The sequence below is a fragment of the Equus quagga genome, chromosome 21 (genome assembly GCF_021613505.1).
Source record: "Equus quagga isolate Etosha38 chromosome 21, UCLA_HA_Equagga_1.0, whole genome shotgun sequence".
NCBI classification, from domain to species: Eukaryota; Metazoa; Chordata; class Mammalia; order Perissodactyla; family Equidae; genus Equus; species Equus quagga.
In genome coordinates, this window is record NC_060287.1 from 20735308 (window position 1) to 20761268 (window position 25961).

Consider the following 25961-nt stretch of genomic DNA (forward strand, 5'->3'; position numbering starts at 1 on the left):
ACTAGTTAACATTACTTAGAGGTTGAAGCTATAGATTGAAAAAATCCAAGAACTCGTTTTAATGTTGGCCTCAGACCATAGCATACAGGCAGCCTATTGTCTAGAATCCTCGTCTTGCCCTCATTAACCAACTTGGAGAATTAAATCAACCCGGGAGACGAATGTAATAGTGAAGCAACAGAATAGGCTTCCTCATAGACATGAAAGTATTTCCAAACCCACCAATGTGTTTAATGGATTAATGGAGAAAACTCTATGACTATCATAATCAATACATGAATATGTTGAATAACATTTAATTTTAACATTTACAAAACTAAGACTATAAATGACTTTCCTTAAACTTCAAAAGCTATTTACCAAATAAACTTTATCAAACATTAAAGTTGATTAATCATTGAAGCATTTTCATTTTCTATAAGAATTTGATGTATTCTATTAAACTCAACGTTGAATATTATGCTAGTGACCCTTGGTAAAGCAATAGGCTAAAATAAAACAAAACTATAAATGAAAAGAACTGAATTGAAGAAATAGTCCTAATAGTATATCAATTCATTAGTTATTTTTAATTTGATAGAAATCCAAGAGAATCTACAATAGTAAGACTAACAAAAGATCAGAGTTCAGGCAGATTCTTGCTAAAATATCAATATTAAAAAATCAACATTTTTCCTATGTACCAGTAATAAACAATAGAACAATAAAAACACTCACATCAACAAAATTTATAATGTGCCTAAGTAATAAGTCAAAAAATGTGCTAGAGTAATATGAATATAAATTCAAAAGATGTGGCTAGCCCTTACAGAAGATTTGAATAGAGGAAAACCACTATATCCATTGAAGAAAATATTCAAAATACCATAGGAGTAAATTCTCTCAAAATTAGTAATTTGACAATTTCAAGAAGTTTTAATTAAAATTGTATCCATATTTTTTCGTATAATGACAAAGTTATTCTAAAATTTGTATGGTAAAGGACAATGGATACCAATGCAATTTTGAAAGGGGAAAAAATGTGGTGATTGAAGGGTTGCTTGAGTTTCTCAAAATCAGACTCATTAGAGAGTAAAAATAGATAAAGCGGTGGATACAGGTGCAGGGAAAGACATGAGTGTCAGCGGATGAAATAGGAACTTGGCATATGATAGATAGACTTAAAACCTGTGGAGAAAGGCTAGGCTAACTCACAAAGCCATGATGCTACCGCTAACATACTTAATGGAAAAGAAAGAAAATCGGGTCTTCCACGGAGCGAGGAAAAACTTATAATCTTTGAGTAGAAGTTTTCTGAAACAAAGCACACACAAAATCCAAGCCATGAAGAAAACAATGACCAACTTTATTATATCAATAATTTAAATTTTTATAAGATAATGTTCAAATGAAGTAGCTCACTAAAAGAAGTTACGTGCAGTGAATATAAAAGAAAAAAAATTTTATCTATAAGATAAAGAATGCCTAAAACTGAATTAAAAATGTAAAAAGCCAAAAGAAAAATAAAGGGAAGAAATGAACCATTTACATTGAGGGAAATAATGAATGAAAATAATTTTCCAGCCAATTTACAACCATAACATTTTCAAGTAAATCAACAAAAAGCCAAAATAATAATATTGTAATAATCTGACAATCTCTAATGCTGGCATTGAAGTAGAAAGAGCAAAAACTTTCAATTTTGCTACCGGCTGTGCAAATTGTCGTACCTATTTTGGAGAGCAATTTAACCATATTACTTGCAAATAGCCTTTAAGCCATTTTTTAACATAGCAATATAGCAACCCAATACCTTTTTTCCAAGTATATTACCTGATAAGAATCGTGTATGTGGACAGGAGTACTTGTTTCAAGATGTTTATTTCAGGGTTGTTTAAAATAGTAATATTATGGGGTCAGCCTGGTGGCATATTGGTTAAGTTCTCTCGCTCCACTTTGGCATCCAGGGGTTCACAGGTTCAGATCCTGGGTGTGGACCTAGCACCTCTCATCAAGCCATGCTGTGGGGGCATCCCACGTAAAATAGAGGAAGATGGGTACAGATGTTAGCTCAGTGACAATCGTTCTCAGGCAAAAAGAGGAAGATTGGCAATAGATGTTAGCTCAAGGCCAATCTTCCTCACACACAAACACACATACACAAAATAATAATAATAATAATGATAATAATAATATTCTGTTGGAAACAACTTGTACACCAGATTTTGTGCTGGCAAATGTTTAAGAACTAGATCTTTAGGGGAAAAAAGTCTTAATTTGTAGCCTTTGCCAATTTTCATGATGTAAATATCACCCCCTACGGCCAATTTCAATCTACCAGTGTAATGTCCCTGCATGTGGAATTTAGAAAAGACACACCTAAAGGCTCTCAAGATTGTTTAGGTGCTAGCTCAGGCACATCAAGATGGACATTAATAAATGATTCATAAAATATACTGTAAACTAAAGAGTTGCATTAAATCTATTCGTATATTTATACAATAAAAACATGTTACATGGAAAAACAAATTGCAAAATTATAGGTTTACTCTGAGGTGATTTGTTAAAAATTAAAAATGCAAAAACATTTTATAGCACTCATGTATTATGAGTTCATGAAAGTATGGAAAGTGCCCTATAAGAAATATATTCACTAACTTCATTGGCAATGGTTAATTCTAGAGATTCAACAAAAGGAATGGAGATTGAATAGAGGTCAAGAGTCCTAACTTTATATTTAATATTGGTTTTATTTTGTTTCAGAAAAAGCTGCATGCAAATATAACAGATTAAAAATTACCTATTTCAGTTGGTAGAAAGTTAAATGTTTCTTTATATTACTCTGTACTCTTTAACTTATTATATTTCTCTTAGATTAAGCTATCTATAATGTTCATAAACTTTAATAGATGTCCTGGGATAGCTATATAAATAAGATTTTAAGAAGTTCCTAATATTAATTTAGTTCAGTTTTCTACATAAGATTTAGTTCAATTTTCCTTATAATTAGGAAAAATTTACCACGTTTCTCAAAATTATCTGAAGTAGCAGAAAAATTATTCAGAATCCACTGAATTTCCATTTCAAATGTTGCATCGCTGAAATTTTTCTAGTGAAAGGAATTATTAGTAGTTAATGAAAGGAATGAATCACCTCAGAAGAAAATAGTGGACTGAGGGACTACAGAGTAACTTACACTTTTTGATTTTAAAATGTTTTAGAGGAATCAGCTCTCATAAGAGCTGTGAAAAATTTGTCCAATCTGTTTTGTAATTAGTATCTAATTTTATCTAGCTTAAAATATAGACAAGAATTAAGGACAAAAATTATTTGTAAAAATCAATTACTTTGTCATATTAATATAAAATTATTCTGATATTCTAATTAAAGGCTTTCTGTCATATCAGATAAGCTGACAAGACAAACATAAATGTATCTTTGATTGACATGGTTGAAAGCATTAATACAACAGCTGGTTTCAAGATAGCAGAGTAAGGAAAATATACTGATGAACAGGAGCAAGGAACACAGAAGTGGGGACTTTCCTACAAAAACTGAAGTCCAAGAGATGTGACTCTTGTCTGGGACAATACCCAAGACAGTGAGTAGGAGGTGAATTCACTGGCTTATTCCTTACCTTGCTCATTCAATCTCCCAATAGGCCCTCTCAAGGGCCAAATTTAATCAGAAGTCTGTTGGATAGAAGGATTAAGAAAGAAAGTTTGGAAAGTGAGTGAAAAACATCGGAAAGAAAAAAGGCAAATAATTAGAACAGAAGCAATATTAATAAAAAACTTCTACCATTAGAGTAATGTTAGAACACAAAATAATCATTTAAAAATTATGATTGTAAACAAAAAAAGGATTATTTACAAGGAAACAAAATTGCGATCGCCATTAACAACACTGGATGCAAGAGGACCAAAAAACCCAACAATGTTAGAATACTTATGGAGAATTACCTTGAAGCTAGAAACTCTTATCCATTAAAAGCATATTGAGGACTCCTGCTTTGCTCATGACAGAGTAGTGGATACTGTATTTGCCCTCATACCTTACAATAGAAACCCGGAAAAATGTATTAAAAAATTATTTCTGGATAGTGTTGGAGAATGATCAATAAAAGAAAGAAAACAGATGAGTTGATCTCTATGATCACCCTGTTTTTCAACCTGGAAGCACATTCCAGGATGAAAGACAAGAGGGAACACCCAACAAGATCATAGCAGTCAAACTGATTTGAGAAGAAAGACATAGGAGTCAAGTCGGGATGGCTAGAAGTTGTGGGTCACAGTACCAAAAATAGAAATATGCAGATAAGGAGATACAAGAATCTGAATAGGGTTCCTTGAGTTTTTGTAGAATGCTAAATTGCACATGCAAAGGTAGCTCCATGATGATAAGCAATGACCACTACTAAGGTGCTGTAAAATGAATAAATCTCAACTGTCACATGGAGTGAGGAAACATTCAATTTCCCACTGGTCTGAGTTGAGGGGCTTTACTGAATATCTCAGGCAGTCTGTAAAAATTCCACAAGTATCCTGCTTTCACACGAATGGGTAAAGTAGATCTGCCAAATAAAGCTTAAATGGAGGTCCCCAAAGGATCAACTTGATCTGCAAGTAATTCGAATGCACACCAAGAAATAATAAGCATAACTTTATTTTAAAAGGCAACAAAATCTAGACTTTCAAAAATATAGCAATCAAAATACCCAGCATCAAAAAGTTTACCATAAATGCAAAGAATCAGCAAAATGTGATCCATAATGAAGAGGAAAATCATTTATTAGAAACAAATCCAGAAATGACAGAGATGGAAGACAGAGACAGAAGACAAGAAGTTTAAAATCACTGTTACAGATATGATCAAGGATTTAAAGGAAAATATGAATATAATGAGGAAAAAAGGTAGATATGAAAAAGCATCAAGTGGAATTTTTTGAGTTGAAAAACAATAATTCTCAAATAAAAATAACACTGGATAATCTTAGTAGCATCTTAGACAAAGCAGAAGGCAAAGTGGTGAACTTGGAAATGCGAAAACAGGAACTATCTAAACTGTAAAGAAAGACTCATGCTGAACAAATGATGACTGTGAGATTCTTCTCGGGTTCATAAATGTCAAAATGTGGGGGACAAATGTATGTGTTACGATTTATGGAAGAAAGTTCAACAGGACTCGATTGTGAAGGGTTTGAAAGCCTGGCCAAAAATTAGATTTTATTTGTAGGCAATTGGAATTGACTGAGTATGTTTGAGCAGGGAAGTGATGTGATCAGAGCTGAGTTTTATGTATTGCAATGTTTTTATTCCTCCAGGAAAGGAAGAAGGAGTGCAAAAGACTGTCTGATTGGGTTTGCGGATCATATTGCTAGGAAAAACATGAACACGTCTATTTATGTAATCCACACTATTTTGCTCATTACTATTTAGATATTCACTTCTCCAAGTATTACGCATAGCCACAGTGCCATGCTAATAGTCCTCTGCTGTAATATACGCATCAGGACAAAGATGAGATATTTTCAGAAAACAGATATTAAGGAGATCTTGAAACTATGATTTTCAAAGCTGGAGATCATTATCTCATCCCGTAGTGGGATGTTCCATGGGTTTGTTTGTGTTCTTGACACACAGATTAAATACTGAATACAATTATAGCAGTAGGGAGTCTGACAAGACAATCAGAAACAAGCTCACATTTATGGATGTCAGCTGAACAGAGTGACAGTTATTTACCTACATGAAATGAAAAGGTGTATTTCTAAAAATGAGCTCATGATTCAGGAACACCTGGATAAATCATTTAATTTAGAATATTCAGTTCGTGGCAAAGAAATAAGATAATTCTACTGAAGGTACTGAGGACTTAAAATTAGGATGATGAAAAGTCCTAGTTTACCAGGGAATAATTCTGTTTTAGGCCTTTTGTTCTGGCTTCATTGTTAATACCACACCCCTTCACTCTCAAAACTGCCCTTGATGGAGTTTCAAAACATTTGTTTAATCAACATGCCATGAATAGACAGTTCGGTATTTGTATCACATTAATTCCAATGAAAATATAAGGGGAGAGATGTTTAAAATTTGATTTTCACATAATAATTTTTAAATGTTCCTTTGTAATTTCACAAAATTCATGTACAGTATAAGTCCCTTTTGATAGTTTCACTTGCCTAGGTTGATTGAGGAAACATGGGATACTGGAGAATTCTTGGCAACTTCACTCGAAGAGGCATATAACTACTGCCAATATGGTATAGTTAAGGCTATGAATTCTGGAGCCAGGCTGCCTGGCTTCAAACTTTTGTGCTACAAGAACCACAGAACGACTTTGAGAAGGTCTCTGATGCTCTACAGGGCTTTAGTCTTATTGTCTGCAAAATAAAGTCAAATTGTTTTTTCAAGGATTAGATGAGCAAATAGTTATAAAGTTATCGGGTAGTAATTGGTATATTGTCAGAAGTACATAATCACTGACTGTTATAAGATACTCTTCTCTATAGAGGATTAAGAAAGAGATTTTTTAAAAAATTATGTTTATTGCAAGTCTCTCAACCAAGTATAAATTGTGCTGGGAGGAAAAGGAAAATGATTCTGGGTTCTCATACACACTGGGAGGAAATGTGTAAGAAGTCTAAAGCTATCCTTTACCAAGCCTCAGTTAATTGATCTTTAACCTCTTCAGGACAAAAAGGACACAGCAGACAGACTAAGATAATTCATAGGAATATGGTATCAGGCAATACTACACAGAGGAAATATTGCTAAAAAAGAGTTGACTACAGGAAAAATTATGTATGATCATAAGACTTTCAGCTGATAGTACAGTTTGGCTAAGCATATACCAATTGCAAAATCTTTCCTCATCTGCCCACACAATAGAATCTGGAAAAGCTTAAATACCTTTTCTTTTTTTTAATTTTTGTGTAGCAGATACAAACAATGAAATTTAAACAGAAATTTCCCAATGTGGAGGCAAGGTTCTTAGGAAAGCTTCTGCGTTCTTATTAAAGGTAGAGTTGGAAAGAGGTACTGCTGCTTTTTACTTTTTCCTGCTTTGAAACAGAAAGTAAAGCCTGGAGCTTCAATGGAAATTTGTCACCCGTGAAATCATAGGCCAATGTGCTAAGTATAATGGAAAGGAAAGAAAGAAGATGGGATTGCTGAACTACTGCACAAGTCCTAGCTGCTGCCTCTGGATTTCTTGACATGTGATGAAAAAATAAACATTCATATAAACTATTATTAATTGGATTTTCTGGTTCTTTTAGCCTTCAAATATATTTCTAAATTATTCAGGAGTTTATGAGGGCTAACAGTCTACTCTAGACATCATACTGAAATCTTCAGTTTTGTATTTATGAATGCTATTTGAGGATGTGTAACATGCCAAGGACTTTATAGTAGCTCTGGAAAGAAGTTTGCTACTGCTCCAAGTATTGCATTAGAAAAAATTACAAGGAATACAAAGAAAGGCCATCAAACACAACTGATTGAGGCGGACAGAACTAAACTTATAAGTAGGCATTTCAAAAGAAGCTTCAAGAAACCACTGCTAACAGATGCTACAATTCCAAACAGCAGTGTCAGAATATAGATACTTTATGCCTCCCACTTGTCTGTTGCTTTTTTCAATTACAATGTGAGAGTCCTAATGTAGACAAGTGCATCATGCTCTATTGTCTATATAAAATCAGAAATAAAAAAAGTGAGTACATATAGTTGGTTTTTCACTAAAGTATGATGATGGAGAAAGAAACAATTTTATTTCAAAGAAATTTTCATTAATTGTAGTCACAGAACCCTGAGAGGGGCTCAGAGTATTTATAAAGATCATAAAATTTAATTCAGACAAATTTAGATGTATTTTTTTCATTTTTATTTTTTTCGGATGTACATCATATTTCAAATTCTGGATACATTACATCAAGTTCACCACCCTAACACTAATTATAGTGCATCCCCTCACATGTGACCCTAATCACCCCTTTTGCCCTCCCCCCTCCCCCCTTCCCCAATGGTAACCACCAGTCCAATCTCCAATGCTAGGTGTTTTTTTTTTTTTTTTTGTCGTTTTTATCTTCTACTTATGAGTGAGATCATATGGTATTTGACTTTCTCCCTCTGACTTATTTCACTCAGCATAATACCCTCAAGGTCCATCCATGTTGTCACAAATGGCTGGATTGCATCATTTCTTATGGCTGAGTAGTAGTCCATCATGTATAAATACCACATCTTCTTTATCCATTCGTCCCTTTATGGGCACCTAGGTTGCTTCCAAGTCTTGGCTATTGTGTATAAGGACGCAATGAACACAGGGGTGCAAGTATCTTTATGCCTTTGTGTTTTCAGGTTCTTTGGATAAATACCCAGCAGTGGCATAGCTGGATCATATGGTAGATCTATCCTTAATTTTCTGAGGGTACTCCAAACTGCTTTCCATAGTGGCTGCACCAGTTTGCACTGCCACCAGCAGTGAACAAGGGTTCCCTTCTCTCCACACCCTCTCCAACATTTGTTGTTTCCTGTCTTGTTAATTATAGCCATTCTGATGGGAGTGAGGTGATACCTCATTGTAGTTTTGATTTGCATTTCCCTGATAGCTAATGATGTTGAGCATCTTTTCATATGCCTGTTGGTCATCTGTATTTCTTCTTTGGAGAAATGTCTGTTCAGATCTTTTGCCCCTTTTCTAATTGGATTGTTGGTTTTTTGTTGTTGAGCTGTATGAGTTCTTTGTATATTTTGGATATTAGCCCCTTATCTGATCTATGGTTTCCAAATACCTTCTCCCAATTGGTAGGTTGTCTTTTCATTTTGTTGATGGTTTCCTTTGCTGTGCAGAAAGTTTTTAGTTTGATGTAGTTCCATTTGTTCATTTTTTTCTTTTGTTTCCCTTGCCCGGTCAGACATGGGACTTGAAAATATGCTGCTCAGACCAATGTCATAGAGCATACTGCCTATGTTTTCTTCTAGAAGTCTCATGGTTTCGGGTCTTACATTCAAGTCTTTAATCCATTTTGAGTTGATTTTTGTGCATGGTGTAAGGGAATGGTCTACGTTCATTCTTTTGCATGTGGCTGTCCAGTTTTCCCAACACCATTTATTGAAGAGACTCTCCTTTCTCCATCGTATGCTCTTGGCTCCCTTGTCGAATATTAGCTGTCCATAAACGTGTGGGTTTACTTCTGGGCTCTCAATTTTGTTCCATTGATCTGTGTGCCTGTTTTTGTGCCAGTACCATGCTGTTTTGGTTACTATGGCTTTGTAGTATAATTTGAAATCGGGGAGTGTGATACCTCCAGCTTTGTTCTTTTTTCTCAGGAATCCTTTGGCTATTCGGGGTCTTTTGTTGTTCCATATAAATTTTAGGATTCTTTGTTCTATTTCTGTAAAAAATGTTGTTGGAACTTTGATAGGGATTGCGTTGAATCTATAGATTGCTTTAGGAGATATGGATATTTTAACAATGTTAATTCTTCCAATCCAAGAGCACAGAATATCTTTCCATTTCTTTGTGTCTTCTTCGATTTCTTTCAACAATGTCTTATAGTTTTCAGTGTACAGATCTTTCACCTCTTTCGTTAAGTTTATTCCAAGGTATTTTATTCTTTTTGTTGCAATTGTAAATGGGATTGTATTCTTAATTTCTCTTTCTGCTACTTTGTTGTTAGTGTATAGAAACATAACGGATTTTTGTACATTGATTTTGTACCCCGCAACTTGACTGTATTCCTTTATTATTTCTAAAAGTTTTTTAGTGGACTATTTAGGGTTTTCTAGATATAAAATCATGTCATCTTCAAAGAGTGACAGTTTCACTTCTTCTTTTCCAATGTGGATCCCTTTTATTTCTTTTTCTTGCCTGATTGCTCTGGCTAGGACTTCCAATACTATGTTAAATAAGAGTGGTGACAATGAGCATCCTTGTCTGGTTCCTGTTCTTAGAGGGATAGCTTTCAATTTTTCTCCATTGAGAATGATATTTGCTGTGGGTTTGTCATATATGGCCTTTATTATGTTGAGGGATTTCCCTTCTATACCCAATTTATTTACAATTTTTATCATAAATGGATGCTGTATCTTGTCAAATGCTATCTCTGCATCTATTGAGATGATCATGTGATTTTTATTCTTCATTTTGTTAATGTGGTGTATCACGTTGATAGATTTGTGGATGTTGAACCATCCCTGCATCCCCGGAATGAAACCCACTTGATCATGATGTGTGATCTTTTTAATGTATTGCTGTATTCCATTTGCTAGTATTTTGTTGAGGATTTTTGCATCGATGTTCGTCAGTGATTTTGGCCTGTAATTTTTGTTTTTGTGTTGTCCTTGTCTGGTTTTAGTATCAGGATAATAGTTGCTTCATAGAAGAAGTTAGGAAGCTTCCCCTCCTCTTCAATTTTTTGGAAGAGTTTGAGAAGGATAGGTATTAAGTCTTCTTTGAATGTTTGGTAGAATTCACCAGGGAAGCCGTCTGCTCCTGGACTTTTATTTTTTGGGAAGTTTTTAATTGCTGTTTCGATCTCCTTACTGGTGATCGGTCTATTCAAATTTTCTACATCTTCTTGCTCTAGTTTTAGAAGTTTGTATGTTTCTAAGAATTTATCCATTTCTTCTAGAATATCCAATTTGTTGGCGTATAGATTTTCATAGTATTCTCTTATTATCTTTTGTATTTCTGAGGTGTCCGTTGTAATCTCTCCTCTTTCATTTCTGATTTTATTTATTTGAGGCTTCTCTCTTTTTTTCTTGGTGACTCTAGCTAAGGGTTTGTCAATTTTAATACTTTTCGAAGAACCAGCTCCTGGTTTCAATTTTTTCTATTTTTTTTAGTCTCCTTTTCATTTATTTCTGCTCTAATTTTTATTATTTCCTTCCTTCTGCTGATTTTGGGCTTTGTTTGTTGTTCTTTTTCCAGTACCTTTAGGTGCACTTTTAGATTGTCTATTTGGGATTTTTCTTCCTTGTTGAGGTAGGCCTGAATTGCTATAAACTTCCCTCGTAGAACCGCTTTGCTGTATCCCACAGATTTGGGCATGTCATGTTTTCATTTTCATTTGTCTCCAGGAATTTTTTTATTTCTTCTTTGATTTCTTCATTGACCAAATCATTGTTCAGTAGCATTTTGTTCAATCTCCACATTTTTGTGGCTTTTCTGGTTTTCTTTCTGTAGTTGATTTCCAGTTTCATACCTTTGTGGTCAGAAAAGATGCATGGTATTATTTCGATCTTCTTAAATTTATTGAGATTTGTTTTGTGGCCTAATATGTGATCAATCCTGGAGAATGTTCCATGGGCATTTGAAAAGAATGTGTATTCTGTGGTTTTTGGATGGAATGTTCTGTATATATCTACTAAGTCCATCTCGTCTAATATGTTCTTTAAGGTGAGTGTTTCCTTATTGATCTTCTGTTTGGATGATCTATCCATTGGTGTAAGTGGAGTGTTAAAGTCCCCTACTATTATTGTGTTACTGTCTATTTCTCCTCTTATGTCTGTTAATAATTGCTTTATATATTTAGGTGCTCCTATGTTGGGTGTGTAGATATTTACAAGTGTTATATTTTCTTGTTGCATTGTTGCCTTTATCATTATGTAGTGCCCATCTTTGTCCTTATTACAGTTTTTGATTTAAAGTCTATTTTGTCTGATATAAGTATTGCTACCCCCGCTTTCTTTTCTTTGCCATTTACATGGAATATCTTTTTCCATCCTTTCACTTTCAGTTTGTGAGTGTCTTTAGGTCTGAAGTGTGTCTCTTGAATGCAGCATATACATGGATCTTGTTTTTTTATCCACTTGGCCACCCTATGGCATTTGATTGGAGCATTTAATCCATTGACATTTAAAGTAGCTATTGATAAATATGTATTTATTGCCATTTTGTCACTTTTTATTTTTTTTGGATGTTTCAGTAGTTCTTCTCAGTTCCTTTCTTTTTCTCTTGCTCTCTTCACTTGTGGTTTGATGGCTATCTTTAGTGATATGTTTGATTTCTTTTGTCTTACTTTTTTTCCTGCTTGTTATAGGTTTCTGGTTTGTGGTTACCATGAGGATCCTATTTAATATACTATGCATATAGCAGTCTATATTGAGTGGATAGACTCTTTAGCTTGACCTCTTTCTAAAAGCTCTACTTTTTCACTCCCCTCCTCCCACATTATATGTTTTTCACATCATATATAGTCTTTTGTTTACTGTGTGTATATCCATTACCCTCTTATTATTGAAATAGGTAATTTTAGTACATTTGAATTTTAACCTTCATATTGCCTTCACAGGTAGTTGATCTGCTGCCTTTACTATACTTTTACCTTACAAGTGATTTTATTGCCTGTTTTTTTCTTGTTGTTGTTTTGGGTTTTTTTGATAATTTTTTTTCTTTTATCTCTATTTGTGGTCATTACTTTCCCACTTAAATAAGTCCCTTCAGCATTTCTTGTAGAACTGGTTTCTTAGTGATAAACTCCTGTAATTTTTGCTTGTCTGGGAAGCTCTTTATCTCTCCTTCCATTCTGAATGACAGCCTTGATGGATAGAGTATTCTTGGTTGTAGGTTTTTTCCTTTTAGCACTTCAAATATGTTGTGCCATTCTCTTCTTGCCTGTAGGGTCTTGGCTGAGAAGTCTGCTGACAGCCCAATGGGCTTCCCTTTATATGTCACTTGTGGCCTTTCTCTTGCTGCTTTTAGGATTCTCTCTTTGCCTTTAATTTTAGACATTTTGATTATAATATGTCTTGGTGTGGGCCTCTTTGGGCTTCTCTTGTTTGGAGCTCTCTGTGCTTCCTGAACTTGGATGTCTGTTTCCTTCCTCGGGTGAGGAAAATTTTCCTCTATTATTTCAACAAATAAATTTTCTGCCCCTTTGTCTCTCTCTTCTCCTTCTGGGACCCCTATAATCCGAATGTTACCATGCTTGATATTGTCCCAGAGTTCCCTTACACTGTTCTCATTCTAATTCTTTTTTCTCTTTTCTCTTCTGCTTGGGTGATTTCCTCTAATCTTTCGTCTAGCTCGCTGATCCATTCTTCTGCTTCCTCTACTCTGCTATTGAGTCCCTCTAGTGAATTTCTCATTTAAAGTATTCTATTCTTCATTTCCGATTGGTTCTTTTTTATATCTCCCAATTCTTTGCTGATGTGCTCACTGTGTTCATCTATTCTTCTCTGCATATCTGTGAGCATCCTCATTATATTTTGTTTGAATGCCTTCTCAAGGAGGTCGCTAGTTTCTGTTTCACTTAGTTCTTTTTCTGGTGTTTTGTAGCGTTCCCTTGCTTGGAAAGTATTCCTTTGCCACCTCATTATGCCTCTTTCTCTGTGTTATTTTCTTTGTACTAGGTGAGTCGGCTATGTCTCCTGATCTTGGAGAAGTGGCCTTATGTATGAGATGCCTTATGAGGTCAGTCAGTGTGCTTCCCTCTTGTCCACAGACCATAAGAACCAGGAGCGACCCCTTTGTGGGCTACTTGTGTTCTGCTGTGTCAGGGTTGCTCCCACTGCAGGTACCCAGGGAGTCTGATCTTTCCTTCCCTGGCCAGCTGTTTGTAAATCCGGTTTGGGGGGGCCTCAGCACTGTTGGCTACAAAGCCTATTAGCACACTCTTATTGCAAGTGTCCTCTTAATTGGGTTGGTACCCAATGTAGCTTGTTGTTAGGCTCAGGGGCATACAGTTGTGATAGACCTGAGGCCAACAAGGCTGAAGTCAGTTCTCTTAGGAGTGCAGCTGAGTGGGGCTAGCCCTTGGCATGGAGGCACTCAGTTGTTTCAGGCTTTGGAAGGTGGGGCTGATCTTTTTTATGGCTATTTGTGAAGCACAAGTCTTCTGCCGCTGATAAGCCTGACCCCCCTCTGGACCACATACACTGTCAACACAGTCCTGGTCCGTGCACACTTCTCAACCCCCTGGACCGTACCCCACTGCCACACTGCAGAGGCCCCCACCTCTGCCCCAATGCCCCCCATGGTTCACCTGGTCCTCACACAGGCCCTGCCCCACAGAGACAGACACTCTTGCCTGCCTGTAGAGGATCAAGGCACTCAGTCAATGCAGGCTGAAAAGTAGCCTGAGGGCTTGATGTTAGGTGGGGCCAGTCCCTAGGGTGGGTTGCCTGCCCTGGCTGAACTGGATTAAATCTGTGCTCTAGTGGGTGTTGCAGACCCCTGGGCTAACAGCCCAAGGGACGCACCTCAATGGCCCCCACTGGTGTCCATATCAGCACGCCTGGACCAGCTCAGAACAATGGCTCCCACCAATGTCTCAGTCTCCGGAGAGGATCCTCCTCTCACCAAGATGCCCCCAGAGCCCACCAGGTGAGTCATGTTTCACAAAAGGACATTCAGCCCTCTCTCTGGTGATTTTAGGTTGCTGCAATGAGTGAGTTTGTGCATGGGCCCTTTAAGACCCGGATCTTTTTGGCTTTTGGCAGATAGCTTTTCTAGGGTGTCCTCCCTGCAGTTAATAGCCAGCAAAGCCAGATAGTAAGACCCCCATCTCAGTTGGGCTAAGTCCAAAGGATGGTTATAGCAGTATTGCCCCCACTCCGGACCTCACTCCTCCAGGGAGGGCTGCGTACCTTAGGTTGGCTCCCGCCTGGCCAGCTGAGAAGCTCTGCTGCTCCCAAAGATAGCTTTTTTCCTCTCCAGCTGGAGTTACTGCCTCTTCTGCTTTCATCAGGACTGTCCCTTGTCGTGGGGGTTCTTTTTATACAGTTTTCAGTTTTCAATCCAGGGTGATTCTTCCCAAAATTGTTGTAACCTGGTTGTGTTCGTGGGAGGAGGCAAGTTCAACATCTGCTCACAGCGCCATCTTGACGAGAACTTGTATTTTTTAAAAATAGATGTAAAATCTACTCAAATAAAAATAGACAAATGAAATGGTAATAGAAATTTTTAAAACGTATAGATCCATGGAGAGATAGATCATATTTATGGATTGGAACAAGTAGCATAATAAAGGTTCCATTTCTCCTCAAATCTGTATGTAGATTCAATACAGTCTTCCCCCCAAATCTAGATGGCTTTTCGTGGGGACCGGGGTGGGGGGAGTTTGATATGTGAGCTCACTGATAGCCAAGAAATCACTAAAGAATAAGAGCATAGTAGCACGCCATATTCTACAAAATATTATGATTTGTTTTAAAGATCTATTAAGATGTAAAATTTGTGAAAAGACAAATAGACAATGGAATAGAAGAGATTGTCCAGAAATCCTACTAAACCCACTAGTGTTTTAGAAGGCTTCCCATCTGTTTCATTCCCAGGATACCAGAAAAAATATCCAGTGCCATTGAATCCAATATGTCAAACATTCTGGGTTCCACTTTGTTCTGCTGCCCATTCTGGTCATTGTGTCCAACTTGTCTCTAGTGGTTCAATGGCCTCTGCCGCTCCAGGATCTCATCATCCACACTAATAACTGGGAACTCAGTCTGAATTCCTCACCATTTTAATTGTAGGACAGCCACCACCACACAATCCATTATTTAACTAACGCAGGTGTCATTGTTTTTGTAAAGGAGATGCCCTTTGGGTCTGCTTGAAATATATAGCAAGGGGAAGGAATGAGTATGAAGTTCTCACCTGATAAAACCACTCTCACATTACATTTTTGAGTTCCTTCATCTATATGATACCAAGGGAGTTACGGCATCTCAGCCTCTTGAATGAAGGCAGAGTTGGGTTCAATTTTAGTCAGTCAACCAAGCAAAGTACTAAAGCCAGTTCTACTGACTTGAGCTAACACATGCAGCAGTAACAAAGTTGGTCACATTCCTTTTTTGGAACATTTTCTTCACTTGGGTTTCCTTTACGGATTCTCTCATCTCCCGTAATTCACATTATTATGCTGCCACTGGGTTCAGTTCTTAGGCCTCTTTCTCTATCTGGATATACTCCCTTTGCTCTTCTCATCCAGCCTGAAGGCTTTATTATTCTTTATATTATTTATGATTCTTTATCGTCTCTATTATTCTTTATATTTTTTTTATAATTTCAACTCCCAAATTTATATCCCTAGCCTAAACATCTCCTTTAACTTCTGTACTCATATCTGTAACTACTTTTTAGACTCTCTACTTAATTCTGAAGGAAAAATCACAGACAGCAAACTCCAAAGTAAATTCCTGATTGTCTCCTCACCCTGCCATCCATTGCTTCTGCCTCAGTTTCTCTTATTTTACGTTATAAGTAAGCTTCCAACTTGTCTCCTTACTCTGACTTTTCCTCCATTCTCTTTTTATCTCCCAGCAGCAAGAATGATCCACTTAAAGTTTAAGATCAATTATTTCACTCAAATCACTCCAAAAGTTCCCATTGTACTCAGAGCAAAAGCCAAATTTGTTGTAATTACCTACCAGGCACTGTTACCAGCTCTTAGTTAATATCAGTCCTGATATTGGTTCCCCTACAGTGAACCTGGCATGTATGGGGTTAAAAGCAAAAGCCTGCATTCCCAGTTCCCTGGGTCCTTAGTTATACTTATATGTAAATATTTGTTTCCTTAGCCTCTGACTCCCTGAGCTTTACAATCAAATAGAAATTACAAATTGTTAAAGTCCAGATGGCCTCAACCTGGGCTCCGACTAAAGTTGTAGCTAATCCCAGGACCTTGAAGTTCTTTTACAGAGAAACTAATATCCAGAGAAAATGAAGAAACCTGAGCTTCCCAGGCCCAATGTCTTGGCTTCCTGATGTTCGAGTCTACCTTCCCCCATGGAGATAAACAGCCAAGGACATTCATCTGAGAAATCTTTTGTCTCCTCTGCTGGAAGCAGTCCCAGACACAGGCCAATGGGAAAATGTTGACCAAGAACTCCATGGTCCACCTACCCTACCTAAAAGCCCCAAATAAAAACCTTTACCCACTTCTTAAGAGGGAGCAACAACTTTGGGGGCACTAGTCCTTGCTTTGCTCCCTCTGCCTGGCAAAGTAAAGCTTTCCATTTTCCTCCCAAGACTCTGTTCTTGTTATTTGGATTGACATCGGGATCAGAGACCAAACTTTTGGTAACAGCACTGCCTGATGGGAGCTCTGTAACTTCTTTGACTCACTGAATAATATTCTCTTTTTCTCTTATTCTACTGAAATGATCCTTATCTCCATGTTATTCCATGAAACCATATATCTGCCTCAGGGCCTTTGTACTTATCCTCTCTGACTGAAAGCTCTTTCCCAAGAGAGCCAAATGTGCTTCAGGCAAATGTTCAAAAGCTTCTTGACCATCTTATTTAAAATTTTACCTGCTCTATACCCTGTTAACACCCTATTCACAATTCTCACAAATGCATATTGAACTAGCTACTTTTTGATATACAAATATAGTTCATGTATCTTAGGAATGTCAGTAATGAATTGTCATAAGGGCCAGGACCTCATTTCAAACTGATTTCCAGTATCAAGACTGTTTTCACTTTGTAATTCATGATACTAAAATGTAATAGCAGAAATGGGAAAAATAGGATAGAAATGTCTATATTATCATGGCATTTAATACATGTCAGCAGTTCTTCATCAGTTAATTATCATAAGAATAATACGAAGATGTTTTTTCTTCATCAGTTCTTCACTAGTAAAACGCTTTGCTAACTGCTAATGAAAAACATGTAGTTAATTATAAAGTGACAGCCATTGCGCTGCAAATTTTAGGGCTTTCATTTCAGCAACTGATTGTTCCCTTCTCAGACTCTGCGATGGCATTGCACAGTCTCTATCTGTAAAGCAAATATAAAACGTGTTTCCACTATTTTGATTGTGTATAAAAATGGTTGTCTGTTAAAATATCATATTTATTATTTTCAATTCAACATTTTTTTATCCACCAACCCTTCTCATGCAAGAATTGGTTTTGTTGATGGGGACGAGGATTATATATATTATATATGTATATAAAAGAACATACAGAGTCCTCTTGTCCAACAATGACAGTTCTTTTCCTAGGGACCTTCTATAAAGGACATCAACAATCCCTAAGCACAGTTTTATTCCTTCCAGAAAATTGTCTCTCCAAGTCCACTTAGTTAAAACCTCGCTTTCATCTGCTAAATAAAAGGAGGAAGGAGACATATAAAATCATTAATTTTTACCTATTTTGGAATACTTAGATATGGTTTTTGGCCTTCTATAGGTTTTGGTGTTCTGTTTCCCTGGATAATTCTCTCTATAAAAATGGTTAGCCACTTGCTGTCTGAAACTATTATTAGAGCTACTGAGGGAAGTTGATGTGAAGAAACAGATCTTATGGGGGAGTCACTCCTCCAGTGAGAGTACCATACAGCAATTGCTTTGATGCTGAATTTTCCTCATTTGTATAAAATAAAAGTACATTTACAATTACATTTAAATATTAACAACTGTTTTCGAGTAACCCCTTGTATATATACAATTTAGGGGTTTTGTGACTTCTGCTTCTCTGTCTTAGAAGATTTCCATAGAAATATACAGCATCTACTCTGGTCAGAATACAAACAACAGAAAGCAATCTGAATTCAACCACTTCACTTATCTTTTAGAACCATTTTCATAGTGTTCTTTGATTCTAACTTTCTTCATTTCTGAAATGAAGTTCAATAAACCCAAGAAGCACTTTATCTTCCAAAAGTGAGACGTTCAAAAGTTCCTCTGTTGGATTTAATTAATTGAGATGTTGCAAGTGGGTAATGAGTTCACTCAGCATATGAATTCAGAAATGTTTCTCAGAAGGCAGCTTTATTATATTTTAACCTTCAGGTACCAGGGAGAAACATTTTACGAAAATACTTATAATGAAAATATTCTACTTCCAGCGGTGTAATTTCAAATAAACAGCTCATCAAATAAAATGTATCATCTTTGGGGGGCCAGCTTGTGGCATAGTGATTAAGTTCACCTGCTCCAACTTGGCAGCCCAGGGTTTGAGAGTTTGGATCCCAGGTGAGGACCTAGCACTGCTCTTCAAGACATGCTGTGGTGGCATCCCACATAAAATAGAGGAAGATCGGCACAGGTGTTAGCTCAGCAACAATCTCCCTCAAGCAAAAACAGGAAGATTGACAACAGATACTAACTCAGAGCCAATCTTCCTCACACACACAAAAAAAGAAAAAGAAGTATCATCTTTAATCAGTAATTTTTACTCCAATAAATGATTTTAGACATTATTTGGAATTTTATAAAAACAGGTTCATGTTTTCATGGAAGATATCAAATTTAAATAGCTATTACTTAGAAATAGCATATATGTATATATATGTATATTTAAAATTTTACCTTATGTATTTAAATATAATTTTACCCTAAAGAAGACCACTGAATAAATAGCATTAGGAAAACTGGGTAAGAGTGAATTTTGTCTTGCTATTCTTATAGAGCTAATACTCTTTCTATAAAAAGTGTTTTAACGAATTACATTCACTGAGAAATTTCATTCTCAGCATTTATTGTCAGATTACTGAGGTAGATCCATGGATTTCTATGTATTCTACATATTTATTGTATTGCTGAGAAATTAACTTGACGTTTCTCTAATTAGCCAGACCAACAAAGCAAACTCAATTACATTGTAAATAATCAGCCACCTATACAATTAGGCTAAACCCAATGTCTTCTTAAAACTGTGAAAGTCTTTCCACCAATTTCAAATTCCCCACAGTGACGAAAAGAAACCATATATTTTCTTTTGTTTCTGCATTGTAGATTAGTGAATTGCACATAGAGAAGGACTTCTGTAATGTTTATTTGCACAATGACATTTGACACCTGAGCCTTTGCTTTTCTGAGATTTTTTTCAATAATCCAAATCCTGAAGCTTTCACTCTAGTTCATATCCTTGTATGTTTATGGGTTTAACATGAGCAATGTATAGGCAAATGGACACTCAAGTGTACAGTTCTATGTGATACATACCCCCACCAAATGTTTGTTACACTTTTATAAAGCACAACTATACATTAATATTTTTCATTAAATTATAAGTATAATTTCAACAAGAAGGGAAATAGAATGTATTTTTTAATCTGGAACACAAAATTTCGTGACAAAATAGTTGCATTTCCTTTATTTGGAGAATAGTATAATTCTCCTTACTTCTCACACACACACACACACACACATATGCACTCTTAAATAACTAAAAGCATTCTGTACCACTCCGTGTGGTATTGTCTTACCAAGAAATCATTCGACTGAATAGTCGCGTTCACTCCCCATAATATCCAGGCCTTGCTTTGCTCATTTGATGGAGGTTCCCTGTCAGACACCCATTTTGCATTCACGATGTTGTTGCCTAACCAAAATTGAGAGCCACTTTTGTTCTCCTACATTTTTCATGCCTTCTCATTTAATTATAATGGGGAAAGGGGTCTATTATAAGCAGTGAGGAAATTAGAATATACAGTAGCAAATAGTTGTATTATCAAGGGGACATTTAGGGTCATTAGGGGAGAATTATTCACTTCTAGGTGTTTCTTTATTTCACAGGTACTAAAGAGTATAGAGGACACTTTCTCCAAGCTGTTCTTAAGATATAGTGTAAGCACTTGTTACAAATTGGAAATTAATTTGGTAAATGCACTGAACTAAGAAGCAATTTACTTTGTACAATAATTAGGAATATAATCATACCATCTACCAACATTTATCATTTTCATTTTCAGTTCTCATATTTATAGGTCTATTATGTTTCCTTGGGCTAAGTCTTCTAGTTCAATGTTTTATTTGGAAGAAGACAGTATGCATACTTATGTGGTTCCTCATCTTAAAGGGGAAGGAACATTGTACCATTATGTACAGAATTTGCTGGAAGTTTCCTGTGGGTTACTTTCAACAAGTTATAGAATCTCTTTCTATTCCTAGTTTACTAAGAGCTGTTACCATGAATGAATAGTCCAATTTTATCAAAATTTGTCCTGAATATATTTTGATAATTCTTTTATTTTGTAGGATTCAATTTTTGTATTTTTTACATCTTCAAATTTCACAGATAATGCTCGTGTTGTTGGTCCAAGGACCACACTTTGAGAATCATTGCTTACATTTTATGTCAGTGAAGGGTTTTTTAGGTCAGTAAACTTGATTGGATTTGGTTTAACTGAAAATATCTATTTTTCTCTCATTTGTGAATGATATTGTCACTAGACTCACAATTCTATGTTGACAAATGTTTTCCTATAGATCTTTAAATACATTATTTCACATACTTCTGAATTCCATTGATGCTTTCGAGAAGTCAGATGTCAGTCTAATCATGGTTCCTTGTTGAAAGCTGTCTTTTCTTTTCTCTGAATGTTTTAAGAAATATCTCTTTGTATGTGTAGTAGTTTTTCCTTGCTGCTGTACTATCCTACTACAAATTTAGTGCCTTAAAACAACACAAATTTCTTGTCTCACAGTTATGTAGGTTAGAAGTCCTACATGGGTCTCACTGGGCCAAAATCAAGGTCAACAGGGCTTCTTTCTTTCTGGAGGCTCCAGGGAGAGTTTGTTTCCTTGCCTTCTCTAGCTTCTAGAGGCTGCCTGCATTCTTTGGCTCGTGGACCTCTTCCTCCATTTCAGAGCCAGCAACAACAAGTAATAAGAGTCCTCATGACACTTGTCTCTGATTTTCAGGATTTCTGTGATTAGATTGGGCACCCCTGGATCATCCAGGATAATGTCTTGACTTCAAGATCCTTAACCTTAATCACATTTGCAAAGTTCCTTTGCCACATAAGGTAATATACTCACAGGTTCTAGGATTATGACATAGACATCCTTGGAAAGGCCACTGGGCTGCCTACTATATTACGGTTCTGCAATTTTTGTATGTATTTATTCTTATTTAACCTCATTGTGAATTTTGAACTCCTGCAATTGTTTATACTGTTTGTTTTGTCCAGAGACTTCTCAATTCATTCTTTTTTATATTTTCTTATGGAATTCCATTTTAATTCTCAACGTTTAGTTCATGTCTCTTAATCTATCTTTAATATTTAGTATTTCTTTGTCTTTTTTTGTTTTGATGTCCTCTGAGTATCTTCTTTCCTTTCTTTCTATATACTAATTCTCTCCTCTGCTGTACCTATCTTATTATTTAAGCTATTTATTCAGGTTTTTAAAATTTTCAATTTACTTCTGTGTTTAAAAGATGATGTTTTTAAATTCTACTTAGTATTTTATAATATAAACTTTTAACGTTAATATTTGAAATCACATTTTTCATTTCTTTAAATATGTGAAACATTTATTTTGGCTTTTTTTATTAATTCTAATAAGCAACATATTTTTGGGTCTAATCGAGTTGGCTCATGTTTCTACTGACTATAACTCATAATACCTTGTGTGCATGTGCACACTTGCATGCATGTGTGTGGTGTGTGTTGTGGGTTTTTTTTTACTCTGAGCTCATAACCTTCACTTGTAGTTTGATGGTTTATTCAGCCATAGGATTTGAATTTGCTTACATGGGTGCTTGGCAGCACTCCAGCAACAGACTACTTTAGAATACCCTCTTGGATTGAGTCTCTCCTTTGTTTAATTTGGAATGGTTTGGTTTACCAGTTTGGAATTGAGAATTCAACTATAAACCCAAATGAGGTGTAGTTGTTAACTACAAAGTGTCAGAGATGAGCTTATTAATTTATTTATTTATTTACAGTATCATACATATGTAATAATGATCTAAGTTTTCTTTCTTTTCTCTGACTTTGTTAGTAACTGACATCAGGATTATACTAGCTTCATTCTCTGTTTTAAACTGCTTTCTGTAGTATTGCAATTACATATTTTTTGAAAGGTTTAGCAAATCCCACATTACAACTGGGAACGCCAACACCTTTCCTACTAGGGATTTTAAATGTCTTCAGCCAAAAATGAAACCCAAAATACCAATAATTCAAACAGTAAATCTGACAAAAGCAAACTAGTGTTTCAAATAAAAATAATGAATGATACTTCTTAACAACCATAGTAATTTCAAAAATATATGTGAATAAATTTTTACTTTGCTCCTGCAATTTTAGCATGTAAATCAAAGATTTTGACCAATCTAGTTGATATAGAGATCGGAGCTAGGGACCACAAGTCACCATTTGTAAAGCTGTGAGGTTGAGAAAATAGGATATGTTTAGCGGGAATTGTTTTAAAAGCAAAAGCAGTGAATTTATTGAATTACATTTCTTTCCAGATTACACAACAAAATCTAAAAATGAGGATAAACTACTTCATCTGCTTAATATGGTAAGTTAGTGCCCAACTAGGAAATTGGGTGTTCATAAACATTTAATATTGCCTAGAAATACTAGAAAGTATTTGTCAGATGATCTTAATGTCCTCAAGTTATTCAAAGTAAAAGCAGAAAACTATTTTTACCCATAAATTCTTTAGGTAATTTTATGCTTAGAGGATTCGTTATCTCCAGTGCTTTTCTTCTTTAAATTAATGGTAAAGTCATTTAAAATTGACTTTGAGGCATTAAAGATATTAGGTTTGTAACACTTGAAAAGGTAAAAGTTAAGCTAATTTAACTTGTTTTAGTTAGAGATGATTTATTGTATATTTTAAAATATGTGTTTTGATTTCATACATGATATTTTTAACCTGTGTATATGTGTGAAAGCAGAGGCATTTAGGGAGATAGGAGGAAGCCTTTTACAGGAGCCAGCAAAAACAATTTTAATTCCTGACTCTCACATATCAAATTTACCTGTCCTTGGGCAACTTATTGACCTTATTTCTCTCTGGATAATTGTATTTATTTTTGTCCTTTGTGTTATCACAAATGTTCTATCATATAATAAATGTGCACTTTTTCCGAAAAGTTTCAAGCCCCTCTGCATGTAATTGTCACATCAAATTAATCCTGATATATTTTTGCTTTTGTCTATAATTTGGATGAATATAGGCAAGAACTTCCCCTCTTCTGGTTTATGCCCTAACTTTTTATAGAGCAGATAATTGTGCCATTGGAGACATGATCCATGAAGTAAAAATTGGACTGAAAATAGTATTTGCACTGTTGACAGAATAATCTGATATCTCCAGTCCATTCTATGGTAGCTTGAAAGAAATGAGGTAAGAAAGACATCATGTTTTAGTGTGACCCAATTGTTGAAACATTATAAAAATGAGGGGAGATGGAAGTTGGATGTTTTAGAAATAGACTTTCTTTGTCTTTGTATTTATATGTTTCCCAGAAGGTGTAAGGTCATTCAAGTTTTATTCAGAACCCCAGATACATTTGCAACAACTTTATTATCTGGAATAGACAATGTGCTTTTCAATGAATGATATACAGGAAAAATAAAATGACTTTGAGATAAAGTGAAATGAGCAGTTTTAAATCTATTGGGATGACCTCGGAAAAGTTTCTTAATCCCATTTTCCTTGCAAATAAATTGCTTTAATTATATACATGTCAGAGTTATGAATGTCCAACATGCTAATGCCTGGGAAAGTCTAGTAGCTGTCAAGCTGAGCTTCAATCCATGCAAAATTCTACCCCTTCTGAAGGGGAGTCCCAGAATTTGGAAGATGCCAAGAATTGTTTTAACAACCACATCCCCTGATACTTCCCGTTTTGTTTGACTTCACGTTTCATTATGATTTTATGCATAATTCAACAATTTCCTTCCTCAAGTCCTGGATCTATGGTTGAATATTTCCATCTATTTCACCACATTTTTGTTAACCTTTTATGCACTGGTTCTTTTTTCTTTTTAACAGTTTTATGAGCTACAAATTACATACCATAAAAATAACTCACTTAAAATATGTAATTCAATAGCGTTTATTATATTCAAAGAGATGTCCAACTATCACCACAATCTAATTTTACAATATTTTCATCACCCTTGAAATAAAATTTGTACCTATCCCACCTGACATTCTTAACAGTAGAAAAATATTAATCTTCTTTCTATCTCGACATTTGCTTATTCTAGGCAAAATATGAATGGAATCATAAAATATATTGACTTTTATGACTGGTTTCTTTCACTTAGTTTAATGTTTACAAAGTTCACCCTTTTTGTGGTGTATATCAGTACTTTATTGCAAAATAATAACCAATTTAATGACTAGACCACATTTTATTTATCCATTCATCAGTTGATGACAAGTTTTTTCCCCCACGCTTTTGTCTATTATAAATAATGCCGTTTTGGACATTTGTGTACAAGTTTGTGTAAAGATGTATGTTTTTATTTCTTGTGGTAATATACCTAGAACTGGAATTCATGGGTTAAATGTTCCTCTAATTTTAACAATTTTGAGGAAATGCCAAACTGTTTTCCAAAGTGGCTTTATGCTCTCATCAAAAATGTATGAAGATTCCAGTTTCTCCACAGCCTTGTCAACACACGTCATTGACTGAATTTCTGACTTTAGACATCCTGGTGTATGAGAATGATATCTCATTTTAGTTTTGATTTGTATTTTCATAATTGCTAACAATGTTGAACATCTTGTCATGTGCTTAATGGCTGCTTATACGTTTTCATTAGAGAACTCTCTATTCTGATGCTTTGTCCATTTGTAAATTGGGTTATGTGTTGATTTAAGTGTTGTAAGAGTTTTTCATACGCTATGGATATAACCTTTAACAGATATATAACTTGCAGATATGTTCAGCCATTTGGTGGATTGTCTTTTCATTTTCTTTTTTTCTCCTTTGTTTCTTTTTCTTTTTATGTAGCATTGAAGATTTAAACTTAGTGAAATCCAACTCATCATTTTTTTCTTTTGTTGCTTATATCATCTTATCTAAGAAGACTTTGCCTAACTCAAGTTCAAGATTACTCCTATAATTTTTCTAAGAGTGTTAGTTTTAGGTCTGATATCTAAGTATATATTCCATTTTGAGCTATTTTTTGTGTGTATACTGTAAAGAAAGGGTCCCACTTCATTATTTTCTCTGTGTATATCCTGTTGTTCCAGCATAATTTATTGAAAAGATTCTCTTTTCTCCCATTGAATTGTCTGGCAACTTTGTCCAAAGTGAATTGAAAGT